We start from the raw sequence: 11,397 nt of genomic DNA, 5'->3' as shown, positions 1-11,397 counted from the left end.
GGGACCAGTTAAATAATTTATAATGCATTGATGCTGTGGAACACTGTGCTGTTGATGGTTAATTACCACATAGCATCCACATCTAACCCTCTGTGTGTTCCTGCCCACAAGAAAAAGAACACCTTTCTCAAACTCTCTTGCAGCTAGAGTTCTAGATAAGAATTTGCTTCTGCCAATGAGAAATATGCGTGAGATTTGGAAACTGGAAATAACTGGAGGCCTCCTTCTTCCTGGTGAGCCACCAGCTCACTGGTGTTTGCAACTGGACTCAGCATTCCAGTATCTAGTTATTAGCTCCCTCATAACCCAGAGCAGTGTAGCAGTCAGCATCTCCTCACCAGCTCTGGGAGAACTGAGGCAGCTGTGGGACTCCAGCTGTGTAAGCAGCAGCAACTTGATCTCTGGATCACAGTGCTGTGCCCTTGAAATCAATACCCAGTGGCAGATCCCTGTCTTCTGCTCCATGAACACATCTAACAATTTTGTAAGTACTTAATTTCCTTTCTATCTTGAATACCTAGAGTTGTTTCTATTTCCTACACTGAATCCTACCCTGCCAAGACTATGTGGATGTCAAGAAGAATTAAGAACTATATGGACTATAGAATGATATTCAATTCTAGAGCATTAGAGCCAAAAATAAAAGTGGAGAACTGTACATAAAGTATATTTCCAGTTTTGAAGAATGAAGTGTGTATATAATATATACATTTATGTTTGTTTATATAAGGAAAACTTCAAGAAGGTTATATAAGAAAATGTAATCAGTAGTTGCTTCTAGAAAAACAAAAATGGAGTCTGAAATGGAAACGAGACTTACATTTCATTTATATATATCTTAAACTTGATTTTTAAAAATTTTAAACCATCCTCATGAAATATATTTTTCAGTTAAATTTTTAATTTTAAGAAAATGATAAATTTCTGTAACAATTTGAAAACATTTTTAAAAATCCATTAAATCATCAACCTTATATCATTCATCTTTTTTATCTATTCCCTTAAATCTTTGTTGATTTTTTTATAGTGGTGTATAAAAATACACAACTTTATAACCTTTTTTTCCTTCTCACTCACTATGTGCCAGGCATAGTGATTCGAAGTTTCCTTAAATCATACTTCATTGAAACTAAGATGTTATTGATTATAAAATGTACCACTATCTTATATGTCACTAAGAAAGAGCTTTAAAAAACTGCCCACTAAACATAAGAAAACATAATGTGGGTTTTTTTTCCAATTGAACTACATGTCTCTGGGTGTTAAGCAACTTCTATCTAAAGTCAACAGGAAATTTCTGACACACTGGTGCTTGACACTTTAATGATGGTTCTACACAAAGCATGAATTGGCCACCTCAGCCTCTCATTGCTTTGAAATTTCTTTCACTACTTCAAGAGGCTTCAGTTTGTCAGAGCTCATATCTTAGTCATAAAATGTAACACAACTCCCTCTTAGAAGTTGCTTCAGAGTAATGTATAGGATTGCAGTCTTTCCTTCAGGGACACATATTTGCTTTATCAAATATCAAATTTAAGCTTTCCTGCTTTACTTCTGTGCCTTTATCTATAAATAAGTTGCTTCCATGCTGAATCAAAATGGAATTTTTAAAGAGTTTTAAATGGCTATTAAATTTATGAAAGTCAGTCCATAAGCCAACCACATAAATGGCAATGACCAAGTTTAATGTATAAGCAACAGCAAATCTGTGATAGTCAAATACCATCAATTGTAAGTCACAGCTCAATTCCAGAGATGTTCAAAGGTGAAAAACATTCTCCTTCAAATATGTGAAATGTAGGAAATTGACCTATTATGTCAATTTTATTATTCCTCAGATGAGAAACAAAAGAGATGCGTAGTTAAGAATCAAGTCTTTCAAAGTGTAGTCAATCCAGTTCAGATGCCCACAATCTGAACCATTAAGCTGTGTTATCTCCTTGTTATTCTAAGACTTTTCCTTTATTGACCCATAATATTCATACTTATGACAGCTTAATTCCACCAAAAGAACAAACAAGAATCTAATTAGCCATTATCAAACATTAGGTGATTAAATTGCTTCAAATTTTTCATCATAAACTAGAAAACAATTAATATATTAACACATAGGGCTTTTCACAACCCAAAGGGAGAAAGAAAGATAAATAGATGATAGATAGATAGATTTTTTTTAATTTATTTATTTTTTTTGGCAATACTGGGGTGGAACTCAGGGCCTTTGCTTGCTAGGCAGGCATTCTACCACTTTATCCACACTCCCAGCCCTCTTTGCTTTGGTTATTATTATTATTTTTTTTTTGGATAGAGTTGTATTTTTGCTTGGGATGGCCTCAGACCCCAATCCTCCTATTTATGCTTCCTGCATGGTTGAGATGACAGAAGTGTACCATCATCCTTGGCTTATAAGTTAAGATGGGGTCTTTCTAAGTTTTTTGCTCCAGCTGGCCCAGAACTGAAATTCTCTCAATCTCTGCCTCTTGAGTATCTGGGATGACAAATCTGAGCCACTGTACCCATACGCATATTTTTAAATATTAAAAAATAGTCATTCTAGAAAACTTGGAAAATATAGAAGTAAGTGGGAAAATAAGGCTGCTATAGTCTCATCTCTTATGAGCAGTCATTACCAACATGCTGGTGAGTTTTAAGTTTTTTCTTAAATGTCTTTTCATTTACAATGGAAAAACCTTTCTCTGCCTTACGTATTACTCTTAGCATATTTTATTAATTTCCTGTGGCTGACAAAACAAATCATCACAAACTTTGTAGTTTAAAATAACAGAAATTTATTCTCTCAAGGTTCTGGAGGCCACAAGTCTTCTGACTTCAGTCAGGGTGTGGGAAGGGTGCTGTGTTCCCTGTACAGAATCAGACAGGAAATCTGTTCTCAGCCTCTTTTGATGATTTGCCAAAGTCCTTAGCTTGTGGCCACATCATGCTAATCTCCGCCTCCATCTTCACATTGATTTTCCTCTAAGTATCTGTGTCTCTTCCCTTTCTGTCTCTTACAAGGACATTTGGCATTGGACTAGAGCCCCCTCAGGTAATCCAAGATGACCTCATTTCAAAATTTTAAATTTAATTACTTCTGAAAAGACCTTTTGTCTCAATAAGGTCACATCACAGGTTCTGGGAATTAGGACATAGACATAACTTTTTTGGAAGGCACCATTCAACCTGCTGCAAGTATCATAAACATTCTCTCATATTTTTAAGAACTATTTACAGAAATTTTTAAAAGTTGCATAATATTCTAGAATGTTTAGTCATTTACTGTTTTTTAGATGCTTAATTTTTTTCTGCTATAAATAATATCTTAATTCATAATACTTGACATAGTAAGTCAGATTCCCACAACAAAAAATATTGATTTAGAATGTATGGACAATTTTGAAACTCTCAATAGATACTGCTAAATTGCCTAAGCATGTTTCTTTCTTAAGGGGTTTAAAATATTTATAGAATAAAATATTCCATTTTTTTATTTAATGGGAAAACCAAAGTGACTATGCTGAAAAGGTGGAAGGGAAGATAACTTCAGGAATGGAAAAGGGAAAGGATGTGGGGAGAAAACACTTTCAGAGAAAGGCCTACTAATTATTCGGGTGGAAAATGAAGTTCTTGCCAGCATCTGATCAGGAGTATGCAAAATACTCAAGAGAAGCAGGCAGGTGTGCCCATCTTCAGGGAACATATGACAGTCACATTCTAGATGTTATTCCATGTGCTGGCCAAGTCATGAAGCCTTAAGGCAGGATGGTCAGATACAGAAAAGGGGGATTTACTAGCTAACTGCTCTCCTAACTAAAAGAAAAATTGGAGGTATCAACTTATCACCTGTTATTGTGGCCTGTGGAGTAAGGTATACTGCCGGTACCCATCATCTCGTTAATGACTATTCCAAACATGGCACTGTAACGATGTTCTAAAATTACAAACATAAATGGAGAGGCCTATACCCAGTTGTGAATATAAGCTTGCTCACCTCCTTCCCCACTTCAATGGATTCTTTTCCACAGCTGGACACACTCAAGCTAAGGTTGACTAATGCACTATAGTCAGCAATCTATAAGGCAAAGAGCATCCACGTCTTTCTTGTTGCTTTAAAAATGGTGTAGGTAAACTGGGTGTGGTGGTGCATGCCTGCATTCCCACAGGGATCCTATCCGGCTGAGGAAGAGTCCCAGGTCAGCCTGGGCTTCATGACTTGGAAAAAACAAAACAAAACAGGGGTATCTAGAGGGCAAATGAGGGTGTGATTCTTTGTTCCTGTGTTCCTTTGTTCCTGTACCACTTTCCTAAGTGAGGCTACAGGTTCACTTTAGGTCAAAGTAGAACTGGGATTTCTGGAGTCTTGGAGAATGTTTCATTGTGTTACTTTATGAAGAGACTGATGACTCAATTGAGTTGGATTTTCCCTGTTTACAAAGGACTTCCTGTTCTCTAAATTCGCATGGATAATTTGAATATGGAACACTACTTCACAGTAAAGAACAGTTTTGCCACAAAGAGGAAATACGAATTCAGACTGATCTGGATTCAAATGCTGACGCTGGCTGCCATACTCTCTGTAGCACTGGGAATTTAACCTACCTTTCAGATTAAATGTCTTCTTCTGTAAAATAAAGATTGCAAAGTTTATTTTAGAGAACTGTTATGAAGATTCGTGTGTGTGTAAAAGTATTGAATAGCCAAATTATCTTATATAAGAGGCCATCCTTACAGAGAATAAGGCAGTATAGGGCCAAAATAGAACCTCTTTCATTTCTCAGATGCCACCAAAGTCACTCATGGTGCCGTGTGCTGACTTAATGCTAATGTTGTTTGTTTTACATCAGTGGTCCCTAACAGTTAAATCTAAAGATTTTCCTGTGGAAATGAACATTCTTCTCCCCATTATAAAGAGAAAACTTTCTGGAGTGAGACACAATCATGGAATCTATACCTAAGGGTAGATCTATACTCATACACATCAAAAGAATGATGCATTTTTCATATTGAATTGGAGAATCAACTTTTAAATAAAGTAAATATGACCATGAAAGATAAATTGATGCTTCTAGAATAGCACAGCTTAATAAAGTGCAATATAATTAGCAGAATTAGAAGACCTGTCTACATAACTGATAATCTTGACATCAGAATGATCTATTGATTTAGGGAACATCAATGAAGACTTGTTAGTCTCTTTCTAACTGTAAAATGAAATTATAGTCCTGTTAAAGGTTTCTTGATGCATTTGTTATTATATGTTACCTTAAATTTACAAAATCCTGTGGTATTTAGAAAAGTCTAATAGTCTGTTTTGGAAGTATACCAAAAAACTCTGGCAAGAAGGGACTCATGAGGTCTGCAGCCCAAACAACTCTTGAAGCAAGGGACTGCTTTGACAGCAGCTGAGGGGTCATGTGCCAAAAGCTTTTAGGAACTGCAGGAGCAGGAGATCCAAATCCAGGAGTTCACTACCCCAGGGCCGTGAGCTTCTTGGGAGTAGAAATGTTGTCTTGGGAATATTTGTTACTTACACAGTCCAGAACCCAGCACAGCGTGGCTGGAACATGGGCAATGCTCAGTAAATGGCTTACGAGCAAGGTAGCTTTTTCCATTGTCAGACAGTATCATTGAGAAGTTCTTTACATATGGAACCTAAAATAGTTATTTTAAAGTATTTGCTTTCTGTTGTATTCCCCTAGCATTTTCCATTTGTGATACTGATTCATTAGATAGAAAAGGGAAGCATATTAAATTTATCATTAACCTTTTCTTTTGACATGTAATCAGCTAGGATTTATGAGATGTTAAGGGCTACAACATCTGGGAAAGGGAGCATTAATGTATAAACAGGGGTATTTTGTTTTATTGAGCATGGAATAATATAGTCATTTGTTTTCATTGAGACATTATATATCTCATATATTGTTATTTTTAAAGTGGCTAATTATCTTCTCAACAAATTAGATATATTATTCTAGCCCAGTTCTGGAGTAGAGATCTGATTTTAACTTTTCCTCACCAAAATTGAGATACAGATTAGGTCAAGTCTATGTAGAGCATTGCAAAATATGAATTCACTTTTCCTCACCATTTTGTTTGTTAATTTTATTGGAGTACTATCAGAATTCAAAATTCTTCTGTCAGTAGAGTAACATCTTAGATGGACCAAACGAACAATGAATCTTAAAAGAAAATATATTCAAATTTATATTAAACTAGAGATTATAAATATTTACACTGTTTACAATATTTTGCAAGCAAACTTTTACCAACTGGTAGATTTTTTTTCCTGTAAGATAAAATTACTTTTTAAGTTTTCTTCTCTTTTCTTTAGGAAGAGATATTTTTCCTCTAAATTTAATAAACTATCTCAAAAGAAAGAAATGTTTATAGTAAAGAAACAGACTACAAAGGATCTCATTGTTTCACTTATTTGGGAAAACATCTAATTGACTTTCCAAATGAAATATGAGAGGTTTTTTTCAGTCTTGAAAAACTTTCTCTTGTACTTAAAAACAGCTCACATTTCTTTTGTTGCTGAGAACATAAGACATCAAAATTCACCCTGAACTGTCTTTTACCTTGTAGTACTTAGACTTCGAGTCTTATAAAAAAACCCAAAAACCTCTTTACCATCAATTAAATTGTATAGTTTCAGTACTGTACTGTTTCACATCATCTGTTTACAGAGACTAAAATGAGCAAACTGAACTCTTCAAACCATTACTTTCTTTCAGCCATGCTATGGTAAAATCACTCTTTTAAAATATTTCTAATTCAGTTTCCAAAGTTTAAACAAGAAATAGAATGAATTTGTTCTATACTTGGCAATCCTCCATGCTTCTTATGTATTTAAAATTTTTGAGTTGGAGTTTTAATCTATAATTATTATGATCATTACTACTATTATTTGTCTGTCATAAATACAACTTACATTTTGCTTGTTCTTGTTAGTTAGATGTATGTGATCTTTTGCTAATAAGCTATTGTTATGGTCTTTTCAGCTCTTCTTCCTATATTTACTTTTTCCAGTTATTTGAATAACACTTATTATGCTCCATGAGTTAATAATTGTTATTAAACTGGTATTATTCTGACTTTTTACAGACAAGATATTTTTTAAAACATAAAATATGAGTAGAAGGAAGTAAAAGTGCAATAAAAAGAAGAAAGACATATAAAAAGAAAGAAGCAACATTGAGTGAGCTGAAGAGTGGTCTCTTCTTTAGAATATTCCAAATGTTTCTTATGAGACCAGTGATAAGTCATTGATGGGCTGATTTAGGTTCCTTTGGATCTTTGCTTATCTCGGATGAGAAGGAAAAATGGCTCCTACTTACCAATTCTAGTACCTATTAACCATGAACCTGGGCATTAGTTTCCAGTTCACATTTCAACTACTATCCTCAGAGAACTTCTGTTTCCTGTGATAGCAATGATTTCTCTCTTTTGAGAGTTGTGATTCAAGGTTAAAGCTGATTATTCCCCTAACCTTCTTATAAGTGTTTTGTTAAATGGCACCTGTCTGTGCTTAAATATTAGGTAGGAGAGCTATTAGGAAGGAGAGCCAGGAGGATGGCAGACATAAATATCTTTTCCTCTGTTGCTGGGACAAGGTGACCTGGAAGACAGTCGCTGTATTAATGTTAATGAGGATAAACAAGCCCTGCAGCAAGACTAAGATAGTAGAGTCCAAATCACAGTGTTTAGTTCAAAGCATGCTGGGATCTGTGGCCAGAATATAGAGGTGGATAAAGTGCTCAGTCCCAAAGAAGCTCATTGTTAAGCTTCTTTTTTTCTATGAGGATAAGAAACCCTGTAAAACTGGGGCATCACTATTCAAATAATGAAGAGAAACTCCTCAGAGAGGGCCAGTTGAGCATTTCTCAAGATGAGAAAAGCCAGACTTTAGCATAGAATTTGTGAAAAAATTGAACCTTTTTTAGCAATTAGTGCAAGTTATTCTTAACCTTTTACTAATAGGCATCTCATATCTGGTATGCCACTGCCATCTTAATTTCCTTGCCACTTAGCTGACACTACAGTCAAATAGGACATAATTCTTTGACTATTAATTTAATGATATAATATATGAAGAACAGAAAGAAAATTAATAGAATGGGCTTTGGAATCATGTAGACTTGGGTTAAAGTCCTGAGTCTACTATTTACTAGTCAGCTCTGTAACCTTAAGAAAGCATCTTTAAACTCTCATATATAAAATAGGGATAACAAAATCTATCTCATAAGATCATTATAAGGGTTAAATGAGATAAAACATATCTAGCACAGAACAAAGCACATAGTTTGTACTCAATTTTATGATTATAATTCTTTACAAGGCTTTCCATCATTATTTCTCCTGCTATTTCTATATTATCATACTTAGAAAAATTATTTTCTTTTTTCTTCCAAGACAATTGCTTAAGAAATCCTGAATGTCCAGACTTCTACTCTTCATTACATAAGAGACCGTTATCACTTTTTTGCCCAAAGAAAGAACCTAGAGGAAATAGTTGTACAACCTTATAGGAAGCAGTAGTCCTCAGTGTAGGGACATAACTAACCCAAGGCAGCCTTGTAGGAGCTGAAATGGTCAATAGTGCTCCAGCCTTACTCTCTTGCTCTCTTATCTGCTGGAGCTCCCTTTTGGTAGAATCCACCCAGGGAGTAGGAGCTATACCGTACACAGGACAGCCTCCCAGAATGGAGAGAATATAAATTAGTGAGTAGACATGGAAAGGCAAATACAAGCATCTGACATAAGTGCACAGAGGCAAATCTAAAGAGGATGTATGCCCTAATCATCTCATGATGCTATAACAAGATGCCATAGACCAAGTGGCTTAAACAACAGACATTTATTTCTGACAATTCTAGAGGCTGGGAGGTCCAAGATCAAAGAACTGTCATATTCCATGTCTGGTGAGGGGACTTGTTCTGGTTTGCTCTTCTTGCACTGTTGCACTGCCCAGAGTGAGATAATCTTTATGGTGTCTCTTATTATAAAGGTACTAGTCCTATTCATAAATGCTCCACTTTCATGACCTACTTACCGCCCAAAGGCCCCACCTCCAAATATCATGTCATTGGTGTGTAGGTTTTAACACAGAAATTCTGGAAGGAGGTTACATCATTATTCAGTTTACAGCAGTGTATATGACCTTTATGAGAAAAAATTTTATATTTTTCTATACTGTGTTTATGGTATAGAAAAATGTTTTAAATATTCTAAAATATACAGAATTAATCTATATTATATTTTATTTTATACTGCAGATTAATATTTGTATTACTTATCATTTTGTTGCCCAACTCTACTGTAGTCAGTGTTTGCATATGCAATGTATACTGTACACATATTGTATTTCTAACTCCTCAATAACCTGAAAGCTAAGCATCAAATCTTCATTTTTTTTAAATGAAAGCATTGAGAAAATGATAGGTTAACCAACTTGCCTCCAAGTAACCCAATTATTAAGGGGTATAGCCAGCTAATAGCCAAAGAGCCACTCGAATTGAGGTCTTTCTGACTCCCAAATTAGCATTGTTTTCTCTTATGTTACAAGATGGCCCTGTTCTCCACTTTTCTGCAGCATTTGGTCACACTTCCTTGATATGTTGTCTGAGGAAGCTTTAGGACTTCTTAGGAAGAAATGACACCAAAGCTATAGACACTGGATTAAGTCACTTATTCTAAAACTCAGTTTCTTAATGTGCAAAATGAAGGTTCTAATAGTTCTTTCAAGCACTAAAAGTCTGTGTTATTTAATCATGAAAATATAAAATTGCAATTCACTTTTGGATTGATGATTTTGCTTTTCTAGATAGCAGTAGGAAGCTGGAAACAAGGTTAAATTCAAAGAAAATAAAACCATATTATATAATCCAGGTTCTCATGGCAGAAGTTCATTTCTCCTAACGTCTGTTTGTTCGCTAAATTTTCTCTAAATCAAATAAGAAGTCCAAGACAAATTTATGAAAAGTCAAAATTCCATGTTTGACATAATGTCTTCTTTTCAAACTCAATTCAGAATTCTTCAGTTAAGCTAAAAATACAACATCTAGTAAGTTGCTTTTGGGGTCCAACTGTAATGAATGATAAAGAATGATTTCTGTTTGCTTAGTACATCATTTACCAAAATCTAAATGATAATTCAAAAGTGCTTAAAGTTGCTTTTAAAATTATTTTCTTAAGAATTACAAAATGAATCTTAAACTCTTAATTTGCTAAAAAAGGAAAGACTTAATAAGTAAGCATTGGCATTCTTCAATTTAAGTTCCATCTGAATACTGACAAATTTTCAAATCAGTTGTGTGCAGATTAATTGTTCTACTGATACTATATTTGATATGCTCCATAGGAAATGTAGCTCTCATCTTATGAATGCCTGAACATTGTATAAAAAACACACAAAATTAGAAATAATTACAGCAATGATGAATGGATGATCCCATTAAAGAATCTGTTGTTTTACATTATTTTAATCTCCTTCTTGGCACTAAATGTAACAGGCATATACAGTTCTATAGTGGTTCTCAAGCAGCACTAATGTTGCCCTCTAGGGGACATTTGGCCCTGTCTAAAGACATTTTAATTTGTTGGGATGGGGGAGGAGTAGGGAGGTTGGGGGATTGGGGGAGAGAGGTACCAGCATTTAATAGGTAGAGAAGCCAGAAACACTTTTAAACAGCTTATAATGGAAAGGACTTTCCCATTCGACAAAACCAAAATATAAATAATGTGAAATTCTTTCTTCTCTCCTTTAGAGCAGAAAGACTCCTCTAACAATAACTAAAAACATGCACTGGTAACTTTAATGGACTGGCTAAAGGATTTTGTCTCTAAAAGTTTAGATTTTAAAAAGACAGAAACCACACACACACACACACACACACACACACACATCTATGCGTGCTTCTACATGTATACTCAGACTACACCCACATATATGAGAAATGCTTATAAAGTAATGAGATTGTTAGCATGTGAAATTAATTGCTAACATTTAGATAATGGTTTATTTATAAATTACATTCTTGACACTCTCCCTCTGGCAATATTATATATATCCATAGTCTCAATTATGATTTTCAAAAATTTATCTCTAGCCTAGATTTTAATGTGCTACCATACCCTACTGATTTTCTGCTTTCAGAATGTCCTCTGTCATTCCCTCTGCATTAGCTTGACCTCATCTTTGTTTCTCTGGATTGCTATGACCCCATTGTCTAAGACCACACTATCCTATGATTATAAAATAAGAAACACCCTTTTTTAATGTGCAAATTATAATACCTTCAATCCTAATTCTGAGAAATCAGCTCTCATCAGCTTCCAAGAGCTTTCAGGGTTCTGCCATGTGGTGTCTTGAGCAGGCTCCCAGCCTTGTACCCACTT

The 11,397-nt window shown here is 34.8% G+C and overlaps 1 protein-coding gene across 4 annotated transcripts in view; it reads left to right on the top strand.

Annotated features, from left to right (window-relative positions):
* Positions 1-304: 304 nt before the first annotated feature.
* Positions 305-11,397, top strand: part of Fer (FER tyrosine kinase) — a 486,842-nt gene continuing 475,749 nt past the window's right edge. For 3 of the 4 annotated variants that reach the window (XM_074076984.1, XM_074076983.1, XM_074076985.1), the window contains exon 1: positions 306-484. The gene's annotated coding sequence lies outside the window, so the exon portion shown is untranslated. Of the gene's footprint in view, positions 485-11,397 lie in introns of all 4 variants that reach the window. The other variant, XM_074076987.1, reaches the window with a different exon arrangement.

Source organism: Castor canadensis, chromosome 6 (assembly GCF_047511655.1).
Source record: "Castor canadensis chromosome 6, mCasCan1.hap1v2, whole genome shotgun sequence".
Taxonomy (NCBI): Eukaryota; Metazoa; Chordata; class Mammalia; order Rodentia; family Castoridae; genus Castor; species Castor canadensis.
The sequence above is the reverse complement of the archived record's forward strand: the minus strand, read 5'-3'. Positions and strand labels throughout refer to the sequence as shown.